Source organism: Podarcis bocagei (genome assembly GCF_964188305.1).
Source record: "Podarcis bocagei genome assembly, chromosome: W".
In the NCBI taxonomy this organism is placed as follows: domain Eukaryota; kingdom Metazoa; phylum Chordata; class Lepidosauria; order Squamata; family Lacertidae; genus Podarcis; species Podarcis bocagei.
In genome coordinates, this window is record NC_138131.1 from 77,434,462 (window position 1) to 77,458,506 (window position 24,045).

Genomic DNA, 24,045 nt, shown 5'->3' on the forward strand with positions numbered 1-24,045 from the left:
CTTGTGGTTTGTTCCTCTTGCTTGATTCAGTTGTTTAATATGTGGCAATCTAATAAATTTACAGTCGTATCTTGGCTCCCGAACGCCTTGCAAGTCGAACGTTTTGGCTCCCAAAAGCTGCAAGCCCGGAAGTGAGTGTTCCGGTTTGCGAACGTTATTTGGAACCCGAACGTCCAACGCGGCCTACGAGGCTTCCGATTGGAAGCCACGCCTTGGTTCCCAAACATTTTGGAAGACGAACGGACTTCCAGAACAGATTCCGTTCGACTTCCGAGGTACGACTGTACCTACAGCATAATCACATCTTACGCGCAGAGGCATATCTAGGGGTTCTCTATGTAGAGGTGAAGGGGGTAAGGTCCTGAAAACTGCTGCTACTTAGGGGTCTAAAACAGATACATTTTTACTTAGCTTTAACACACTTACAACTGTTATTTTATAGTGCAGAGCAACAGGGACAGAAGGAACCATGAGAGAAGCGATGACTGGCTTCACGGTTTTTCCCACATAATGGTTTTTTACACGGCACGCGCACACATTGTGATTAATATTATGGCACTGTTACCACGCTGTGGACTTCAAACTTATTTCCTCACCCCAAATGTATTGATACATTGCCCAGCCTTAAAGTATGTGTGTGTGCTCTATGCAAAAATCACCATGCGGGAAAAACTGTGAAGCCAGCTAGTGCCTCAAAATTTAGCTGGTGCTCTATCACAATTTTGAAAAGCAGGTAACATCTAGCCCTCCACTCAACCCTTGTTATGCTTCAAAAAGAATTTGTCTAAGTTTGCTTAAGTAAGTGGAAAAGAGACTAAGAAAAAGAGAAATTAAGAAAAGAGGAGAAATGATTCCCTACAACAGGTAACTTATCAGTTTTCGTGAAAGGTGTCAACTTTGAGAGAAAGCAGTATTATTTGTGATGGCTAAAGGGTAAAGGGACCCCTGACCGTTAGGTCCAGTCGCGGACGACTCTGCGGTTGCGCGCTCATCTCGCTCTATAGGCCGAGGGAGCCGGCATTTGTCCGCAGACAGTTTTTCCGGGTCATGTGGCCAGCATGACTAAGCCGCTTCTGGCGAACCAGAGCAGCGCACGGAAATGCCGTTTACCTTCCCGCCGGAGCGGTACCTATTTATCTACTTGCACTTTGACGTGCTTTCGAGCTGCTAGGTTGGCAGGAGCCGGGACTGAGCAACGGGAGCTCACCCCGTCGCGGGGATTCGAACCGCCGACCTTCTGATCGGCAAGCCCAAGAGGCTCAGTGGTTTAGACCACAGCACCACCCGCGTCCCTACACAACACAAAACACTGTTGCTGTCTGTAGGTTTTATCTTTATTTTTTCTACCTTATATTTTGGAAATGTACATCCAGGTTTTATTTCCTTTAAATTGGGGGGGGGCAAGAGAGTGGGGCCCTAAACTATAGCGTGTTTAGCATACATGTAAATACGGCACTAGGGGCTGCCTGCCCTGCTCACTCTGCTAAGCCTAGACTAACCGATCCAATAGGAATCCAACCCCTGCGACAATCCAATATTGTGTCCTACATTTCTAAGCAGTGAAAAGTTCTGGAGCAGCAATACAGGGAGAAAGGGTACCAGGGGTAGGGGGGCTTGTAAACTGGCCACATATGGTTGATCTGTCTGGACTGAGATCAAGTCATACTCAAGCCACAAAGCTCTGTTTTGACGCTTCGTTCTTTGCTTGAATTCCCCAGAATTCCCCCTCGCTCTCTAAACCGAAAGCACAAGCATTTCCTCCACCCTCTAGAAATAATGTAATAGCTTAAGGAATCATTTACCTCGAGAGAAACAGAGACTCCTGCAGCAATACCCAATCTTCAAAGTTGAACAATCATCACCTGGACGTCCTCACTGAGCATCGACGCCAAAAGGTAAGCAGAGCATCCCGATTTGTTTGGGTCTCTTACAAAAACAACATTTGTGAAATGAAACAACTGACTTCGCGAATGAGATATCTACTTAATGGTGACTGGCAAATTTTGCAGACTGGCATTCTAGGACAGTTGCCTTGGAGGAAACTTCTCTGTCACAAAATGACAGTACACTTCTCTACTCAATGAGGTCAAGGCGAACAAGTGAAATGTTGAGGGCTAGTCACTTGTGGGCTTATTTGCAAAGCTACGGTAGGCCCTGCATTATTTTCAGCATGGTGGCTAAGTTTTGATTTGTAACCAGAAATTCCTAGAGGTCTTTCCTAAAGCAAGGACACATAGAATTGCGCTGTTCCTCTGTAAGAAAAAGAAATAAAAATCTTTTGTTATAGTTTTATCTGTCTCCCAAATATGATGGGGGAAATTTATTCTGGGGCTCAGCACTAATACATGTTTCTTGTACTACGTGTGTCAGGGTTGCTCCCAGATCCTAGCTCACAGAGGATCACGCTAGCCAGCGGTCATTAATTAAAAGTCTTTATTGAGTTACAGTTTCCATTCTCAAGCTGCTGCGTGCAACTCTACGTCTTATGCTTAGATCGGCGAAGCTTCGTCTGAATCTCCGCCCCTTGTGCACCAATTTAATATCCTATCCCTGCTCCACCTTTTCCGCCTGACTGTTCTTCTCTGGGTCCCTCTGCCCCCCGGGGTCTCTTCCTTCCGGGATTCCTCTGACGCGGACCCCCCGGACCCTCCTATCTCCTTGCGCCGGGCTTTAGGACCTGGCTCCCTCTCCGGGCTGCCTACTGCGCCACCTTCCTGTGCATTTGAACTTGGCGCGCGCGCCCAACCTTCCACCTTCCGTCTAACCGTCTCTTCGCTCCCCGATGGAGGTGTGGCCACTCCTGACTCATGCCCTCCCCCCTGTTGTGAGCTGCCAGCGATTGATCCCTGGCTCCCTTCCTCTTCCCTGCTCTCTGGCGGTGACGCTGGTCCCGATTTCCAACTGCTCTCCTCTGAGTCCCCTCTGGCTCTATCTCCCTGGGGTGTCCCCCTAGTCTCCCCCCTTGCCCTGGCCACTGGTGCTCCTTTCTGTGAATCTTCTGATTCACTGGAAAGACTCGGAGATCTCGGGTCGTCGTCATCACTCATCTTTTCTTCTGCCTCCTCCCCCTCGCTCTCTGTTTCCTCCCTTGCCCTTGCCTCTGCTCCTGAACCCCTGACATCCATCCCCCCCTCGAAGCCCCCCGTTCCCCCCTCCCCTCCTTCCGGTGCGGGAGCTGGGTGCTGCTGCGGCAGAGGGACGAACGTCGGATACCGTTCGCTTCCCGTGGTGGGCCTCCATTTGAAGTCTCCCGGTTCTTCCTCCCTGCTCTCGTCGACGACGGTCACCTCCGCGTCCATCTCTGTGCCGCCGTGCTCGAAACCAAGGTCGTCCCCGAAAACGTCCATGTCCGTCTCTCCCTCACTGCCTCCTGGCGGCGTTGCTCGTCCGGGACCTTCCAGCCACCTCTTGCGCCACTGCTCCTCTGGTCTATCGTCCCACCAATACGAGGGTTCCGAGGCAGATCCCGAGGGTGACCCCTCCGGGGAACGGGCATCCCGTATCGGGTCCTCGTCCGAGTCGAACCCCCGGAACGTGCTTGCAGAAAGTGTGGGAGTGAAAAGCCAGTCGTCGAAAAGGTCTGCTGGCATTGGTCTATGTGGGAAGAGGGCATGAAACTCGTCCTTGAGCAGAGGTTCGTCCAAGGCGTAGCCCGGCACCCAGCTGTTCGCACTGGCCGGGGTGCCCTCCTTGGCGAGAAGGTATTCTACTCCCTCTTCCCCCCACCTGGAGTCCAAAATCTCCGTGACTTCGTTGATGCGCTCCTCCTGTGCCACTCCCGCGTGCCCGGTTCTGTGTCTGAGCGGACTCGGCGCCGTTCCGGGTTCCTGAAACCTGTGCGGTGCCTTGTAGGGAGTGAGCACCGATCTGTGGAACACCGGATGCATTCTGGAACCCTCCGGAAGCGCCAGCCTGAAAGCCACCGGGTTGACCTGCTCTTCGACTTGGTAGGGCCCCAGTTGCTTATGCCCTAGTTTCTTCTTGGCCAACGACCTGGTCGGCACTGCGTGGGCTGCTAACCAGACCCAGTCCCCGACATGGATCTCTTCGCCAACCCTTCTGTGTTTGTCCGCCTGCACCTTGTATGCGTGTTTGGCCAGCTCCAGGTGCCGCCGCAGCTGATCGTGGACCTCCTGCAACTCCGACGCGAACGCATCTGCTGTCTGCGGCTCCCCCTCCACCATTCTTTCTAGTCCCGGGAAGGTTCTGGGGTGCCTCCCGTTGTTGGCGAAGAACGGCGTGACCCCCGTGGACACGTGCTTCGTGTTGTTGTAGGCGAACTCGGCGAGAGGCAGGTAATCCACCCATGTCGCAGGCTGTTGATTCGCATAACATCTCAGGTACTGCTGCATGACGGCATTGGCCCGCTCCGCTTGCCCGTTGGTCTGCGGGTGTCTCGCCGACGCCAGGTTGATCTTGACGTTCAGGAAGCCCATCAGCTTTTGCCAGAAGTTCGAGATGAACTGTCGCCCTCGGTCGGACGGAAAAGACCGCGGCAGACCGTGAACCTTGAACACGTGGTCTATGAACAGTTTGGCGGTTTGTTCCGCCGTGGCCACCTTCGCACACGGAATGAAATGTGCCATCTTGGAGAACAAGTCGACCACCACCAGCACAGCCGTCTTGCCCCTTGAGCTGGGCAGATCCGTAACAAAGTCCAGGGCCACTCTCTCCCATGGTTCGCACGGAGTTTGCAGCGGTTCCAGCAGTCCGGCCGGCGGTCTGTGTACTGGTTTGGCCCTCTGGCAGGTGTCACACCTCGCCACGTAGTCCGCGACTCCCCCTCTCATTCCGGGCCACCAGAAGTCTCTGGCGACTAATTCCACCGTCTTCTCCTTGCCAAAGTGCCCGGCCGTGGGCGCGTCGTGCAGCTGCTGCAGTACCTTGGCGCGAAGTTCGTCTCCCGGCACGTAGATGGCCCCTTTATGGAGGAGCAATCCATCTCGCAGTTGGAACTCGTCGGTCGCCGCCGTGCCCCTGTGCACCTCTGCCATTTTTGCTTGCGCGAAGGAGTCATCCTGCAACGCTCGTCGCACCGCCTCCAGGTCAACTGTCGCCGCAGCGCACGCCCACACTGTCGGTGCGAAGATGTGCATGGCGGCCGCTGGCGTTGCCTCCTCCAGATACTGTGGCTTACGGGAGAGAGCATCCGCCATGATGTTGGTGTCCCCCGGGACATACTCTATTCGGAAGTCGAAGTTCGCAAAGAACTCAGCCCAACGTATTTGCCTCTGGTTCAGGAACTGTGCCGTGCGCCAGTGCTCCAGATTCTTGTGGTCCGTGCAGACCTGCACCGTGTGCTTGGCTCCGATCAGGAAGTGCCTCCATGCTTTGAATGCTGCATGAATGGCCAGCAACTCCCTGTCCCAGATGGTGTAGTTCTGTTCGGACTTGCTGAGCTTCCTGGAGTAAAACGCTCCCGGCCTCCAAACCCCCTGCGGGTCCTTCTGCAGCAGGACTGCTCCGACGGCTCTGTCTGAGGCGTCTGTTTCAACCCTCATTGGCCTGCTGGGGTTGACATGAAGCAGCTGTTCTTCCGACGCGAAGAGACGCTTGAGTGCCTGAAATGACTGCTCTGCCTGCGCTGTCCAGATGAACTTCTTTTTCTTGGAGCTGAGCGTGTCCGTGATGGCCGCTGTCTGCATAGCAAAGCCTTTGATAAACTTGCGATAGAAGTTCGCGAAGCCGACAAACCGTTGGACCTCCTTCCGGTTGCGTGGGCTTTTCCAATCCAACACCGCTCGAACCTTGGCGCTGTCCATGGCGAGTCCCTTGTCAGACAACTTGTAGCCCAGGAAATCCACCTCCGTTACGTCGAATTGGCACTTCTCTAGCTTGGCATAAAGCCTATGCTGCTGTAGCCTGCTCAGCACTTCCCTGACGTGTCCGTCATGCTCCTGCTGCGATTCCGAAAAGATCAGGATATCATCCAAGAAACAGACGCACGTCTTGTAGAGGAGCCCCGCCAACACGTGATGCATGAAAGCTTGAAAAACGTGGGAGCCATTTTGCAATCCAAAAGGCATAACTCTATATTCGTAGGTGCCCAGGGGCGTGAACATGGCTGTCTTCCACTCATCTCCTTCCCGCATGCGAATGAGGTTGTACGCCCCTCGCAGGTCCAACTTGGTAAACACGCTGCCCTTGCGTACCTTTGCGAGGAGGTCGTCGATTCGGGGCATGGGGAAGTCCGATGGCTTGGTCACACTGTTCAAAATGCGGTAGTCCACTACGAGTCTTTTCTGGGGCGTGTCCCGCTTCTTAACAAAGAATACCGGACTGCCCCCCGCTGCCTTGGACTCTCGGATGAAACCGCGCTCCAAATTATGATCTATGAACTCATTGAGGTCCTGCAGTTCGTCCTCAGACATGGAATACAGCTTCCCTTTGGGCAGCGCCGCCCCCGGCAGCAGGTCAATTTTGCAGTCATATGGTCTGTGGGGGGGTAGCCTGTCTGCCTCCTTCTCGCAGAACACCTCCAAAAATTCTGCGTACTTGTGGGGAACCGCTTGCAGCGTGCCGAGCTGCAGCTGTGACTCCTCCTCCTCCCCGTCCTGCCGGGGCACGATGCAGTGTTCAGCGCAAAAGGAAGAGCCGAAGGTTAGCTGCCTCTGGTACCAAGCCAGCGTCGGGCTGTGCTTGTCCAGCCAACTCATGCCCAATACAATGGGCGTGTCCGACAGTTGAGTGACGTTGAAGCTGATGACTTCCCTGTGATTCCCAAGTCGCATCACCATTGGTGGCGTTTGCTTCACCACTTGCCCCCCCAGCAGCTCCCTGCCATCCACCGTGACAACCTGCAGGGGCAGCGTGGCAGGCAGTAACTGTATAGCGTGCCTGTCGACAAAGTCTTGCCCTATAAAGTCTGCATTGCTTCCCGAGTCGATGGTGATTGGCACGTCTAGGGTGATCCCATTGGGCAGCTGGAGAGATGCGGTGAGCCTTACTACTGGTTTGGGCGGGAGGGGGTCCATGGGGTGTAAAATCTCTGGGGACTTCTTCACTGACACGTCTGGCTGGGCCCCAGTGCATCTTCCTCCAGCCAGACTGCGTCGTTTCCCTGCTGTGGTTCTCCTTGCTGCGTTGCTGCAGTTACCATTGCTGAGGCTGCAGTGTGCTTGTGGAGCCTCCGGGGACACTCTTTCGCCATATGCCCTGGCTCCTCACAGATGTAACACTTCCTGTTCCCTCTAGGAGGCTTCGCTTTCACTGCTGCCGGTGCTAGGGCTCTGGCTGCTGACTGAGCCCTTGCACCTCCCACCTCCATAGGTTCCGCCCCTCCTCCGGGCGGAGGCGTGGATTGCGCACGCGCTGCTTCTCTGGGAAGGAAGGAGGAGCCCCTGGCTGGTTCGCGCCCTCCACGCCCTTCGTCCCTGCTCCACGGACGTTCTTCCAGCCGCACCCCCACCGCCAGCGCCCTCTGAACGATCTCCTGCGTGGTCCGGGGTCTCTCCCCCCTCGCAATTTCATCTTTAACCAAACTGTGCAATCCCTCCCAAAACAGGTCTCTTACAGGGGCCGAATCTCTGTCCCATTCCAGGGCACTGACCAAAGCGAAAAAGCGGGCATGGTACTGCCTTACGCTGGCTCTCCCTTGCCTTAGTCCATGCACCTCCTTCCGGGCAAGATCCACGTCAATGCTTGATAAAAAACACCCATCCATCGCTTTAATAAAGGCATCCGCATTTTGGAGCGCAGGATCCTTATCTCTCCACAAATTGCGCAGCCATGCTTTAGCATCTCCATGCAAATGTGACATGATGAACCCCACCTTCTCTTCTTCATCTCTAAAGTCTTTGTGCAGCAGTTGCAGTGCACACATTACATCTGCTCTAAAGTTGGGGTACTGTTGCAAATTCCCATCAAAGTGAGAGACCAGACCGCCTGTGCGTCTCCCCAACCCAATCCCCTCCGGTTTGGGTGTCTGTTGTCCTTGCTTCGTAAGCACTTCCAACCTGACCTGGAGATCCCTGTAGGCGGCAGCTGCGTCCTCCTCTCTCTTCCTGGATGCCAGAGCCTCGGCATTCAGTCGTGATACTGCTTCTCTGAGTTCTGCTATTTGCTGTTCGGCCGTCATCTTGTCTGCTGTTCGTGAGCTCGTTAGTAGGCACCCGCTTTCTCTCCTCTCCGCGAGGCCGTGGATGCCCACAATTTAATGAGACGAAGCTTACTGTCAGGGTTGCTCCCAGATCCTAGCTCACAGAGGATCACGCTAGCCAGCGGTCATTAATTAAAAGTCTTTATTGAGTTACAGTTTCCATTCTCAAGCTGCTGCGTGCAACTCTACGTCTTATGCTTAGATCGGCGAAGCTTCGTCTGAATCTCCGCCCCTTGTGCACCAATTTAATATCCTATCCCTGCTCCACCTTTTCCGCCTGACTGTTCTTCTCTGGGTCCCTCTGCCCCCCGGGGTCTCTTCCTTCCGGGATTCCTCTGACGCGGACCCCCCGGACCCTCCTATCTCCTTGCGCCGGGCTTTAGGACCTGGCTCCCTCTCCGGGCTGCCTACTGCGCCACCTTCCTGTGCATTTGAACTTGGCGCGCGCGCCCAACCTTCCACCTTCCGTCTAACCGTCTCTTCGCTCCCCGATGGAGGTGTGGCCACTCCTGACTCATGCCCTCCCCCCTGTTGTGAGCTGCCAGCGTTTGATCCCTGGCTCCCTTCCTCTTCCCTGCTCTCTGGCGGTGACGCTGGTCCCGATTTCCAACTGCTCTCCTCTGAGTCCCCTCTGGCTCTATCTCCCTGGGGTGTCCCCCTAGTCTCCCCCCTTGCCCTGGCCACTGGTGCTCCTTTCTGTGAATCTTCCGATTCACTGGAAAGACTCGGAGATCTCGGGTCGTCGTCATCACTCATCTTTTCTTCTGCCTCCTCCCCCTCGCTCTCTGTTTCCTCCCTTGCCCTTGCCTCTGCTCCTGAACCCCTGACAACGTGCAATGGGGTTTCTCGATCATGCCCATTTTGGACTTTCTGAGGACTGAAAAACCCTGAATTTAAAGGGCAAAAGGCCCAGGAGAACAATGGGGTGGGAAGGGTAAGAGCTGTTCGACAGTGGAATTTGCTGCCAAGGAGTGTGGTGGAGTCTCCTTCTTTGGAGGTCTTTAAGCAGAGGCTTGACAACCATATGTCAGGAGTGCTCTGATGGTGTTTCCTGCTTGGCAGGGGGTTGGACTCGATGGCCCTTGTGGTCTCTTCCAACTCTATGATTCTATGATTCTATGATTCTAAGTATCTCATCTGAAGGCCCATATATTCATGGGGAGACAGGGTGATGCAAATCTACTCTAGACTGCAAATTCTGCTCTGGTGCAGGCAAGTCCTAAGTTCATAGTGTGGACACAGCCAGCCTCCAAAGTTGCTTTAGGCTGCAATTCTAAACCCACTTGCCTGAGAGTAAGCACCACCAAATTCAATCAGACTTACAGTTGTACCTTGGTAGTCAAACGACTTGGCTCCCAAACGCCGCAAATCCAGAAGTGAGTGTTCCAGTTTTTCGGAAGCCAAACGTCCGACGCGGCTTCCGCTTGAGTGCGAATGGACTTCCGGAACGGATTAAGTTCGAGAAGCAAGGTACCACTGTATTGAAAACATAATATCACAATTAAATTATATGAAAATGATATGAAGTGGAATTATGAATGATATATAACTTATACTTTTAGAAGATACCTGAAGGCAGCCCTGTTTAGGGAAGTTTTTAATGTTTGATGTTTTATTGTATTTTTAATATTTTGTTGGAAGCCTCCCAGAGTGGCTGGGGAAACCCAGCCAGATGGACGGGGTATAAGTTATAAATGATGATGATGATGATGATGATGATGATGAAAATAGTATAGGAATTAATACCAAAAAATACTACACCCCATTCCCTGCAAAAAGAAGGACGCCCTAAAAACAAACTGAGCACACCTCTTATATCAATCGGCAATGGGAACAGGAGATGGACCTTTCCATTAATTATATGTGGGCAGATCCACATAAAACATAGACTATGAACTGCCGAAATCTACCTGGCAGGGGAGGAAATGTGCAATTGGGACTCCAGGGAACTTTGACACACTGCTGTGCTGTTTTGTCCAAACTTGTTCTGCTTTCACTTTTGTTTGGGCGCCGTAAGTGCTCTTCCTGTTTCTCTTATCATAATGCCAAGGTCTCCATCAAAAGCAGAAATTGCATGCACGAAAGTTGAAGCAACTTCTACGGAACAGAAACACAACGTGGCATTGTCTCATCGGTCTTGATCCATCAAGGGTGCTCTATTGTGTGCACGAAACATACCAGAGCTGCTGGGTGCGATGGCTATCAGGGCTTCAAGTAAAAGTAGTGATTATTTATTTCACCACTGAGGGAGGGTGGCACTCTGCGCATGCTCAGGCACTCACTCGTTTATGATGGCTTGAACATGAGAGGTAAGCGGAACAGCCGTGCACAAAGGCAGCATACCTCTAACGTAAGAACATAAAAAGAGCCTGCTGGATCAGGCCAATGGCCCAACTATTCAAGCATCCTGTTCTCACAGAAGCTGAGCAGATGTGTGTGGAAAACCCATAAAAATAAAATATCAGGGAAGGGCAATCTGTGGCCATACAGATGGTCTCTGCCAGCATGGCTAATGGTCAGGGATGGTGGGCATTGCAGTATATGTTTTAATGTACATATTGTCTCATCCCAAGGATAAGATCAAGGGAAGTAATAGTGCCACTGTATTCTGCTCTGGTCAGACCTCACCTGGAGTACTGTGTCCAGTTCTGGGCACCACAATTCAAGAAGGACACTGACAAACTGGAACGTGTCCAGAGGAGGGCAACCAAAATGGTCAAAGGCCTGGAAACGATGCCTTATGAGGAACGGTTAAGGGAGCTGGGCATGTTTAGCCTGGAGAAGAGGAGGTTAAGGGGTGATATGATAGCCATGTTCAAATATATAAAAGGATGTCACATAGAGGAGGGAGAAAGGTTGTTTTCTGCTGCTCCAGAGAAGCGGACACGGAGCAATGGATCCAAACTACAAGAAAGAAGATTCCACCTAAACATTAGGAAGAACTTCCTGACAGTAAGAGCTGTTCGGCAGTGGAATTTGCTGCCAAGGAGTGTGGTGGAATCTCCTTCTTTGGAGGTCTTTAAGCAGAGGCTTGACAACCATATGTCAGGAGTGCTCTGATGGTGTTTCCTGCTTGGCAGGGGGTTGGACTCGATGGCCCTTGTGGTCTCTTCCAACTCTATGATTCTATGATTCTATGATTCTATGATTCTATAACCATTTTGTAGCCTTTCAAGAGGAAAGGAGAACAAGGATCAACTCTGTCCCAGAAACAATCTGATGGGATGCCCATGTGTTGAAGGCATGCTGTCTCTTATTGTGATATATACAGTGTGGAATTATAGTCCTGTAAGGAATCTGCTAGAATGCTGAGGGTTTTTTTTCATGTGGATTTGGAATTTGATAGTACAGTGGTACATTGGTTCTCGAATGTAATCCGTTCCGGAAGTCCATTCGACTTCCGAAACACATACATTTAATTGACCAGCTGTGCAACCCTGAGCAGTTTTACTCACTGAGTAGCCCCACTGAGTTCAGCAAGATTGACCCTCTTGTAAGTGCCTGTAAAAATGCACCCCACATTTTCTTTAAACAAGTGTCAGGCTTAGAGAGAAAAAGGTAAAGGTAAAGGGACCCCTGACCTTTAGGTCCAGTCGTGGCCGACTCTGGGGTTGCGACGCTCATCTCGCTTTATTGGCCGAGGGAGGCAGCGTACAGCTTCCAGGTCATGTGGCCAGCATGACTAAGCCGCTTCTGGCGAACCAGAGCAGCAGAACTATTACTTTAGCAAATAATAATTGCTGTTGTGCAAGAAACTGATTTCTGCAGTTATTGCTATACCATCCAATTGTAATCGTGACTGATAGCTTTTCAAATAAAGTTTCTCAAGACAAAAGCAAGAATGTCATGTTTAAATGCATATTGTATTTTTTAAACATAGTTATAGTAAGTTGGGAACCCAAATAAAGCAGAAGCACGAGGGCCAACTTGTGTTTTTGGCAATCTAGTAAGGTAAAGTCAGGGAAGTGATTATGGCAGTCCTAAAAAGAGGTTTAAATGACACACATGACAACACTTTTATGCTAGGTAAGTTGCACATTGTGGTGTTATGTTGATCAAAAGAAATACTGCATGTAAAACACATTTCAAGTAGCATCTCATCATATTTCTTAACACTAAGAACTCCAAAGAAGAGAATAAAGTTAAAACATATGGCTTTTTCTTTTCATTTGTTGAGTGTGTGTGTGTGTGTGTGTGTGTGTGTGTGTGTGTATTTGTGACAAGCATAATATGCTAAACTCTCATGAGTTTATTTTCGTAAGCTCATCTGATTGTGTTCCCCATATTGCTCACATGCAGGGCTCCAAACCCAGAAATAGCCCTAAAACGTCATATAGACGTCACAAAAAGGAGTGAAAAAAGGAGTGAACATGCGGTCCGCCAAGCTGCACAGAGGTCCGGAACTAAACCCTTACGCAAAACGAGGATTGCCTGTACCATACTCTGGACTTCTAAGCCAGTGGTTCCCAAACTTTCTGGGGCTGCTGCCCGCTTGGTTCCATAGACTCATCCCCAGTGCCTCCTACAGTCCCACTCTATAAAAAGCATTACAGGGGAACCTTGGTTGTTGAATACTTCGGAAGCCGAACAATTCAGCACCTGAACGCCGACAACCCGGAAGCGAATGCTTCCATTTTTGAATGCACCTCGGAAGTCGAACGGAACTCCATTTTTAAAAAAGAATTTGCCGATCGGCAATTGATCCTTGGTTGTCAAATGTTTCGGAAGTCGAACGGTCTTCCGGAACGGATTATGTTCGACAACCGAGGTTCCACTGTACAGTCGTACCTTGGAAGTCGAACGGAGTCCGTTCCAGAAGTCCATTTGACTTCTGAAACGTTTGGAAACCAAAGTGCGGCTTCTGATTGACCTCAGGAAGCTCCTGCAGCCAATCAGAAGCCGTGGAAGCCCCACTGGACGTTCGGCTTCCAAAAGAACGTTTGACTCCTGTCAGGGAACTGCCATCAGTTTCCGAGGGAGAGAGCAAGCTCCAAAGGGATCCCAGAGAGCGTCCCGGGAGTGGGAGAGGCAGCCCATCTTCTGGGGAAGGGAATCAGCGTAGCTCCAGTGGAGAAGGGGGGCAGATGGGGGAATCGGCGAGGCGGTCCCATGACTCCTTGCCGGGGACCAGCGGGGAGAGGAAGAGTCCTCCGCTGCCTACGCCCTCCTTGCGCAGAAGGCTTCCGCGCAGGGAGAGTAGGAGGAGACTGGGTGTCAAAGAGCTTCTTTGCTGGAAGAAGTTTAAGAAACGCCCACTGACAGATTCTGCCAGCGATTGAGACAGCCACGGGTGAGTGGCTGCTCGGACAGGAAAGGTTCACTCAGGCAACCCAGCCAGGTGTTGGGACAAGCTTACGCACGAGCAACCCCTAGAACCATTACAGCAATCCGTCAGTCCCTGATGTTGCTTGTGCGCAGCCCCGGAGAGGCAGCAAGATGAGCCAAACAGAGCCGGCCAGAGGGACAGAGCAAGAAGCCCTGGTGCGAGGTCTGGCCGAGAGGAACCGAGACCTGGAGGCGCATGTAGCTACCCTGACGGCGCGGCTGGAGGAGAGACGGGTTCAGGATGCACAGGTCAGAGCCACCCCGATAGGAAGGAAGGTTCAGGGGCTGGTACACAAGTTTGGTGGAAAGCCCCAAGACTACAATGCCTTCCGAACGGAAATTCAGTACGCTTTGGAATTGCAGAAAAATGACTTTGATGTTGGCGGGGAGAGGGTGGCTTACATTGTGGGACATCTGCAGGATGGGGCGCGTGAATGGATCAGGCCCCTAATGGCGACGCAGAATGATGCATTGAAAGATCTTAAGAAATTCTACCAAGGGATGGACGCGATGTTCTCCGGCGAGGTGGACCAAAGCGTGACGAGACGGGAGCTGATGGGGTGCAAGCAGGGAAGCCTGTCCGTCAGAAACTACTGGTCGCGTTTCGCGATGTTAGTCCACAAGCTCGGGTGGGATCTGGACTCTGAACCAATGCAAATGTTGTTTGAAGCGGGTTTGTCCCCCAAAGTGAAAGACGAGTTGTCCCGAGTGCCCCGCCCGTGGTCGATGGATGAACTCACAAAGACTGTGCTTGCGATCGGTGTACGCCAGGAAACGTGGGCTCAAGAGAAGCGGGAGATAAGGGCGGAATGTTTCCATGACAACCGCATTCCAGAGATGCCGAGGGAGCCTTCCCAGGCGGCGGAGCTGATGGAAATTGAGGGAGCGCGCGTGTGTGAAGTTTCAAACGCTGGTGAAGGGCGGAAAAGGGAGGGGAAGGAGTGGAAAACTACCAAGAAGTGTTTCCTCTGTCTGCGACTGGGACATTTTGCAAAGGCCTGGCAAGGCATGATGGGGGCTGCAGACCACGATGAGAAGGGGGAGGAGGGGCAGGTGCAGGGAAACGACAACGCCTGGCTGCCAACCAGCAGGGGCAGCAGCCAGGCCAGCAACCAATAGAAGTGCCCCAGCCTGACCCCCCCCCCAAAGGCAGCTATAGCCATAGAGGTGGTGCTAGAACTCCCAAACGGGCACCCCGTCAAAGTGAAGGGACTGCTAGATTCTGGCAGCTCGTGTGATTTCTTCAGCAGAGACTTTGCTCTGGAGCACCAACTCCACCTGTTGTCACTAGATTTTCCCTTGCAGGTGACCACCATCGATGGCAGGGAACTCCTGGGAGGGGAAGTGACACACCAGACACCGCCAATGAGAATGAGGGTCTCCAGGCACACGGAAACCATTGCCTTTCACGTGGCCACGCTGGCAGGACCCCCAATAATACTGGGAATGAGCTGGCTGGCAATGCATGACCCAGTGGTGTCATGGCATCAGCGGTTGGTCACCTTTGGGTCAGCTTACTGCTTAGAGCAGTGTCTGGGAGGGAAGGAACCAAGAATGACTGTGGCCAGGGTGGCTGGGTTGGCCCTGGGGCAAAAAGGGGAGGTGCCACCACAATATGCTGATTTGAAGGAGGTCTTCAGCGAGAGGGAGGCAGATAAGCTGCCCCCCCACAGGCCCTTTGACTGCCAAATCAACCTGCTTCCAGGGGCTCAGTTACCAGTGGGTAAACTGTATGCCATGTCCGACCGGGAGATGCAGGAGCTGCGGCAGTTTATTGACAAGAACCTGAAGAGAGGTTTCATAAGGGAATCTAAGGCGATGGGGGGCAATCCAGTGTTCTTTGTGGACAAAAAGGAGACTAATCAGCACAGATTAGTTGTGGATTACCGGGCCCTAAACCTGGTATCAGAACCCGTGACTTTCCCAATGCCCAGGATTGACGATATTTTGACACGTGTGAGGCAGGGGAAGATTTTTATCAAGCTGGACCTCAGGGGAGCCTACAATCTGATTAGGATAAGGGAGGGGGACGAATGGAAAACGACCATGTTCACCCCCCTGGGGGCTTTTGAGTACTTAGTCATGCCATTTGGATTACAATCGGGCTCTGCCTGCTTTCAAGCCTTCATGCATCATGTGTTGGGGCCCCTGCTGTACAAGAATTGCATAGCCTTTTTGGACGACGTCTTAATCTATTCGGACAATGAAAAGCAACACGTCAGAGACATCAGGGAGGTGCTACAGAGATTGAAGAAGCATCAGTTGTGGGTCAAGCTGGAAAAATGCCAATTCCACGCCCGGGAGGTCGAGTTCCTGGGGTACAGGCTGTCAGACAAAGGACTAGCCATGGATCCGGGCAAGGTGAAGGCAGTGCTGGAATGGAAAGCCCCCCAAAACAGAAAGGACGTGCAAAGGTTCCTAGGCTTCAGCAACTTCTACAGGAAGTTCATAAAGAACTTCGCTCACTTGACGGCGCCCATAACGGATTGTCTTAGTAGCAAAAAGAAGTTCGCGTGGACAGAGGGTGCGCAGCAATCCTTTGAAAAACTGAAGAGGGCGTTCGCCTCGGAAGAGCAGCTCCTGCACGTGGATCCGGAGAATCCCATGAGACTGGAGACGGATGTGTCCGACCGCGCCATTGGAGCGGTCCTTTTGCAGCCCGGGGCCAAGCAGAACTGGAGGCCGTGTGCCTTTTTCTCTAGGAAGCTGAGCAAGTCAGAGCAAAACTACACAGTGTATGACTGAGAACTGCTTGCGATCTATGCGGCATTTCGGCAATGGAAACATCTGTTGATAGGGGCGCGGCACAAGTTCCAGGTCCGAACTGACCACAAGAACTTGGAATACTGGTGGACCGCGCGAGTGCTCAATCAGAGACAGATCAGGTGGTCCCAGGAGTTCGCCAAGTTTTCCTTCGAGATCCGATACATGCCGGGAGAGGAAAACGTAAGGGCAGACACTCTCTCCCGGAAACCGGAGTACATGGAAGGAGAGGGGCCACCAGAGACCAGGCACGTATTACCCGAGGACCGGTGGGTGTAGGGGGGGGGCGTTGGTTGGCAAACGAGAACTGGCAGGGCTCACCAGAGACGATGAGTTTGCTCAGACAAAAATTAGGGAGCTCAGGGACGGAAAGGAAGTCCATGGAGGGTTTGAGGAAAAGGAAGGGCTACTGTACTATAAGGGGGCGCTGTATGTACCGGGGGAGACTTTGAGGGGGAAGGTACTCAAGCAACTCCATGACAACCCAACAGCTGGGCACTTTGGACAGCACAAGACCATGCTACTTGTCACCAGGCAGTTCTGGTGGCCAAAGGTGAGGGAAGACGTACGAGAATATGTACGAGGGTGCGACCGATGCCAGAGGGCTAAGGGGGAAAGGGCCACCCCCGCGGGGTTACTGCAACCCTTACCCACACCGGGAAGGCCCTGGGAGGTGGTGTCCATTGATTTTATGACAGATCTGCCCAAGTCAAGGGGAAAGACAGCGGTCATGGTAGTAGTCGATCTACTGACTAAAATGTGCCATTTCGTAGCTTGCTCACATGCAGCAACGGCAGAGGAGACCGCCAGGCTGTTTGTGGATCACATTTTCAGACTGCATGGGGCTCCCTTGAGGGTAATCTCGGATTACGGGAAACAATTTACTTCCCGGTTCTTGCGGAAACTCATGAGCTTGCTACAGGTTGAGGTGAGCTTCTCGATGGCGAGGCACCCAGAAACCAACGGACAAGCCGAAAGAGCGAACGGCATACTCCAGCAATACCTACGCTGCTATGTCAGTGAGAGACTGAACAATTGGGTAGTGAAATTAGCTTTGGCTGAATTTGCGTACAATAACGCTGAACACGTGTCCACGGGAATGAGCCCTTTCATGGTGTCACCCCAGGGCATTCCCGGGGGAGGAAGGATGGAGTGTACCTGCGGCTGAGCAATTTGTGGAGGAAATGGAGGCCTTACACCACCAGCAACTAAGGCTGAACTTGGAGCGGGCCAAGGAAGTTTACAAGAGGCAGGCGGACAGGCACCATCAGGAGGGGGAGGCCATACGGGTGGGAGACCGGGTGTGGTTGTCATACCAAGGGTTGCCCCTAAAGGGAGGGTGCAAGAAGTTGCAGCCGAGGCGGCTGGGGCCTTTTGAGGTAATACAGCAGGTGAACCCAGTGGCATTTAAACTCAAGTTGCCTGACAGCATGAAGATACATCCGGTGTTCCATAGGTCCCTACTTTCACCTTACAGGAAGGGGCGGGAATTCCCGGGACGGGAGGGAGGGGTTACCACCCACCCGCGGGTAGAGGAGAGGGAACACTGTAACGAAGCCACGGAAATAATCGATTCAAGGTGGCGAGGTCGCCAGGTAGAGTACTCGGTAGCCTGGGAGGGGGAACCTAGGTCGGAAAACACTTGGGTCCCTGCTGAATCAATCACTGACGGGTATCTGGTGGAAGAATTCCACAGTTTGTTCCCGGATAAGCCCAAACCATTAGTGAGATTCTGGGAGGAGGAATTTGGACCCATGGATGACGAAGGGGATTTTGTGGGTTTTCCTGCCTCCGAAGAGGAGGGAGAGGAGGTGTCCAAGGGAGAAGAATCAGACTGGGAGGTTCAACCAGCGGGAAGAGATCCGAGCGGATGGGAGGCTGGTTTTGAATCCTCAGAAGATGATGCCAGCTCTTTCAGGGGATTCCCCGCATCGTCGGCCGAGGAGAGGGAGGAGGTTGTGCCGGAAAATCGCGCCCGGGGTGGGAGGGGTCCTGAGGAGGAGGTGGATGTCAGGGAACTGCCATCAGGGTCCGAGGGAGAGAGCAAGCTCCAAAGGGATCCCAGAGAGCGTCCCGGGAGTGGGAGAGGCAGCCCATCTTCTGGGGAAGGGAATCAGCGTAGCTCCAGTGGAGAAGGGGGGCAGATGGGGGAATCGGCGAGGCGGTCCCATGACTCCTTGCCGGGGACCAGCAGGGAGAGGAAGAGTCCTCCGCTGCCTACGCCCTCCTTGCGCAGAAGGCTTCCGCGCAGGGAGAGTAGGAGGAGATTGGGCGTCAAAGAGCTTCTTTGCTGGAAGAAGTTTAAGAAACGCCCACTGACAGATTCTGCCAGCGATTGAGACAGCCACGGGTGAGTGGCTGCTCGGACAGGAAAGGTTCACTCAGGCAACCCAGCCAGGTGTTGGGACAAGCTTACGCACGAGCAACCCCTAGAACCATTACAACTCCCAAGGCATTCGGGAGCAGAGGTACAACGGTATCCAGAATAGTGGTTTGCATGACCAACTAAGGAAGATAATAACGCAATAAAATTCAAAACAGCAACGATCAATTGCACATTTATTCCAAATCCAGTTAAAACTATTTAGTTCAATTAAATCAGTAAAATCGATGAGCTTGATCGAGTGATACCAGTTTTTCAAATTCTGATAGTTATACCCCCAATGCCCCTCTTGCCTCCTAGCACCCTCTGGTTAATCCCACAGCCTGTGCCCACTCTGGGAACCCCTGTTCTAAGCAGTGAAAAATTATGGGGCGACAATACAGAAAGAAAGTGCTTTTTTAAAAAGCCAGTCCTTTTAAAAAAAAATAATGTTTAGGGGTACTCTCATTTTCCTAGGCATATTGAAATACTGCCCCGCAATGAGGCCAAACGTAGATTCACAAGATGTTTAGGGGTATGCGTATGCCCCTCGCGTCCCCTCAGGGAAAAAAAGCACTGGGTAGGACAATACGCAGGCCACATCTGGGTGATCTTTCCTCCTGACGGAGTTCAAGCCACCTTAATCCCTCACTCCTCCCCTTTGGGACTTTATTCCTTGATTACACAAATGCAGAGTTCCCCGTTACTCTCCAAATTCACACTGCTATGCCGTTGTGATGGTGACACACCTTGGCTGTATAAATTTCTTTCCCTAAGCAACCTCTATAAATAATATGATTGCTTGCATTTGCATTGTGAGAGAGAGATAAAGTTCAGCCTTTCTCCAGCAAGGAAATGAAACAACTTACCTGTTTCTCCTAGGTGCACTGAGAAGTCTTCTCCAAGGGAGAAGAATCATTACCTGGATGTCCCTGCTGAGCATCTATGCCGAAAAGGTAACCAGAGCATCTTGATTTGTTTGGGCCTCTTACAAAAGCAGGGTTTGTGAAATGAAGCAACTGACTGGTCCATGGAGTGTCTATTTACCAGGAACTGGTAAGCCTGGCAGACCGGAATCCTAGGATAGTTAGGAAGCAGAAGCTCATTCCAGGCACAGCCCCTGGAGGGAACTTTTCAGGTCACAGAATAACAGTTCAGTGAATTCTCCAGAGTGTTTCTCTCCAGTTTTATACAAATGAACGGTGAGGGATGGATGGGAATGGCAAGAAAAGCAGGTAAGGGCAGTGGTGAGTTTATGCTCTCGGGCCCTTTTGGCAGGCCCTATTCATTCACCTTAATAAACCTGACTATGTCTGAAAATACAATGGATTTAAAAGCTGAATTAATATATCACATAGGTTATCTTTTTTCCTATTACAGTACTTTCCGCTTCTACTGAAAGAAATACAGAGATAGAGATAGAGATAGAAAGATAGATAGATGGAGAGAGAGAGAGAGAGAGAGAGAGAGAGAGAGAGAGAGAGAGAGAGAGAGAGAGATATTTTTCTGGGGGGACGCGGGGGGATGCATACCCCTAAACATTTTGTGAATCTAAGTTTGGCCTCATTGAGGGGCCGTGTTTAAATATGAGTAAGAAAATGAGAGTACCCCTAAACATTGAATAGATAGATAGATAGATAGATAGATAGATAGATAGATAGATAGACAGATAGTCTCCAGAACCAGACCTGAACACCCTTCAGAAACTGGGTTTTGCCCCTCAAGCCCTTCTGAGCCTGGGGTTGGGCCAGGCAAAAGCCATGGTCAGGCAAAGAATCTTAGACACCGAGAGACAACAGGACTGCGCAAGGTGCCCCGACTATAAAATTTGAGAAATCGAGAGATATATAGCTGCACCGGCAGCATATCTCTTCTTTCTCGTATCTAAAAATGCAAGAAGAGCCTTTACACTCGCCAGAAGCTCGGCTCTGCCCTCACAGGTCCTGGAAGGAGCCTTTAAGAAGTCCCATATGCTCAGAGTCTTTGCACCTGTCCATTGGGAGAGATAGGAAGCCCAGAGCACTTGTTCTTTAGATGTCTCTTTTATGAAGAGGCACGTAGTAAGACCATTGATCCCCTGCTGGTGAGGCTCGCCAACCTCCCGGAAAAGCAAAAACTTGACCTTTTCCTGTTAGGCAAAGATCAGAAGACGACCTGGATGGTCGCCAGATTCTGTGTACAGATCTGTAGGCACAGACCATCTCCCAACTCAAACTAGTTTGTTATGAAAATCCCCAAACTCGGTTCCATGGGTGACTCTGGGTCAACTCCCTGCGATAGTTTATTGTTGTACATTGTTTTTAAATTTATTGTTGTACATTTTTTAATTCTCTGTTTTTCTTCTGTGACTGTACCCCCAAGTGCGTTTTATGAGCTGGTCTCCAACCATAATAAATTAGATATATAGATAGATAGATAGATAGATAGACAGATAGATAGATAGATAGATAGATAGATAGATAGATAGATAGATAGATAGATAGATAGATAGATAGAACATGGACATGGGTACCTAAAGGAAGTCAGTGTGAGCAAGTGAAATGTTGAGGACTAGTAACTTGTGGCAGAGGCAGATCTAGGGCAGTGCAGCCAGTTCTGCCAAACTGGGCATCAAGCCAAGGGGGGCACTGCAGGGTGTCGCAACTATGATGTAGGGAATTGAGCAGAGCAGGTGGTGAGGCAGGGAGCTGCTGGATTTTGACCTTGCGCAGAGCGCCACTGAAATCTGAAAGATCAAAGTTCCCCCCACCTCACTTGTGGGCTGATTTGCAAAGCTACAATAGGCCCAACTGCATTTCCAGGACAGTGGCCTTTTTTTAACCTATAACCACAATAATCAAGAATTATTGTTCCAGTTGCTAGAACTGAGCTGAGGGGGTCTCCTTGTACCTCTTTCCTAAAGCAAAGACATGAAGGATCTCGCTCCATGAGAACCTACCCGGACCCTGAAATAAACATCAGAGGCCCTTCTTTGTGTGTCTCCCCCACGAGAGGGCCAAAGGGTGGCAACACAAGAACGGGCCTTATCTGCAGTGGCTCCCTGTTTGTGGAATGCTTGCCTGGCACCTTCATCATACACCTTTAGGCACCAGGCCAAAAAGGGAAATAGATTCAGGAGCAGTTGACACGAATAAGGAGTACCCAGTTCCCTTTTTCTCTCTAAGCCTGACATTGTTTAAAGAAAATGTGGGGTGCATTTTACAGGCACTTACAAGAGTGATCTTGCTGAACTCAGTGGGGCTACTCAGTGAGTAAAACTGCTCAGGGTTGCACAGCTGCTCAATTAAATTTATGTGTTTTAGCTGATTGACCACTTAATTTCTTAAATTTGGCAAAAACTTGCCCCTGGGTAAAAAGTATTCTGAAAGATGCTTAAGCTTTCCTTTTTCTTGGGTACACAGGTGTACACCTGTAAACAGGTGCCCTATTGTGTTAGAGCATGTGCAAGACAGGAGCATGGTCTTGTGTGACCCACATTGTTCCCCATTGGGACCTTCAATGTGAACAGAAGAAGTTGCCTCCTATCCGGAGAGGACACTTGAAGGCACAGTGGAACCTTGGGTCTCAAATGGCTCAGTTGACGAACAAATCGGAACCCGAACGCCGCAAACCCAGAAGTTAAATGCTTTGGTTTGCAAACTTTTTTCGAAAGCCGAATGCCCGATGTGGCTGTCGGCTATTGTTTCCAGGGCGCCGGCGCCAATTGGAAGCCGCACCTTGGTTTTAGAACGTTTCGGAAGTCGAATGGACTTCCGGAACGGATTACATTCGAGAACCAATGTACCACTGTACTATCAAATTCCAAATCCACATGGAAAAAAACCCTCAGCATTCTAGCAGATTCCTTACAGGACTATAATTCCACACTGTATATATCACAATAAGAGACAGCATGCCTTCAACACATGGCTACAAAATGGTTATCCTTGGGATGAGACAATATGTACATTAAAACATATACTGCAATGCCCACCATCCCTGACCATTAGCCATGCTGGCAGAGACCATCTGTATGGCCACAGATTGCCCGTCCCTGATATTTTATTTTTATGGGTTTTCCACACACATCTGCTCAGCTTCTGTGAGAACAGGATGCTTGAATAGTTGGGCCATTGGCCTGATCCAGCCGGCTCTTTTTATGTTCTTACGTTAGAGGTATGCTGCCTTTGTGCACGGCTGTTCCGCTTACCTCTCATGTTCAAGCCATCATAAACGAGTGAGTGCCTGAGCATGCGCAGAGTGCCACCCTCCCTCAGTGGTGAAATAAATAATCACTACTTTTACTTGAAGCCCTGATAGCCATCGCACCCAGCAGCTCTGGTATGTTTCGTGCACACAATAGAGCACCCTTGATGGATCAAGACCAATGAGACAATGCCACGTTGTGTTTCTGTTCCGTAGAAGTTGCTTCAACTTTTGTGCACGCAATTTCTGCTTTTGATGGAGACCTTGGCATTATGATAAGAGAAACAGGAACAGCACTTACGGCACCCAAACAAAAGTGAAAGCAGAACAAGTTTGGACAAAACAGCACAGCAGTGTGTCAAAGTTCCCTGGAGTCCCAATTGCACATTTCCTCCCCTGCCAGGTAGATTTCGGCAGTTCATAGTCTATGTTTTATGTGGATCTGCCCACATATAATTAATGGAAAGGTCCATCTCCTGTTCCCATTGCCGATTGATATAAGAGGTGTGCTCAGTTTGTTTTTAGGGCGTCCTTCTTTTTGCAGGGAATGGGGTGTAGTATTTTTTGGTATTAATTCCTATACTATTTTCATCATCATCATCATCATTTATTACTTATACCCCGTCCATCTGGCTGGGTTTCCCCAGCCACTCTGGGAGGCTTCCAACAAAATATTCTGGGGAATTCAAGCAAAGAACGAAGCGTCAAAACAGAGCTTTGTGGCTTGAGTATGACTTGATCTCAGTCCAGACAGATCAACCATATGTGGCCAGTTTACAAGCCCCCCTACCCCTGGTACCCTTTCTCCCTGTATTGCTGCTCCAGAACTTTTCACTGCTTAGAAATGTAGGACACAATATTGGATTGTCGCAGGGGTTGGATTCCTATTGGATCGGTTAGTCTAGGCTTAGCAGAGTGAGCAGGGCAGGCAGCCCCTAGTGCCGTATTTACATGTATGCTAAACACGCTATAGTTTAGGGCCCCACTCTCTTGCCCCCCCCCCCCAATTTAAAGGAAATAAAACCTGGATGTACATTTCCAAAATATAAGGTAGAAAAAATAAAGATAAAACCTACAGACAGCAACAGTGTTTTGTGTTGTGTAGGGACGCGGGTGGTGCTGTGGTCTAAACCACTGAGCCTCTTGGGCTTGCCGATCAGAAGGTTGGCGGTTCGAATCCCCGCGACGGGGTGAGCTCCCGTTGCTCAGTCCCGGCTCCTGCCAACCTAGCAGCTCGAAAGCACGTCAAAGTGCAAGTAGATAAATAGGTACCGCTCCGGCGGGAAGGTAAACGGCATTTCCGTGCGCTGCT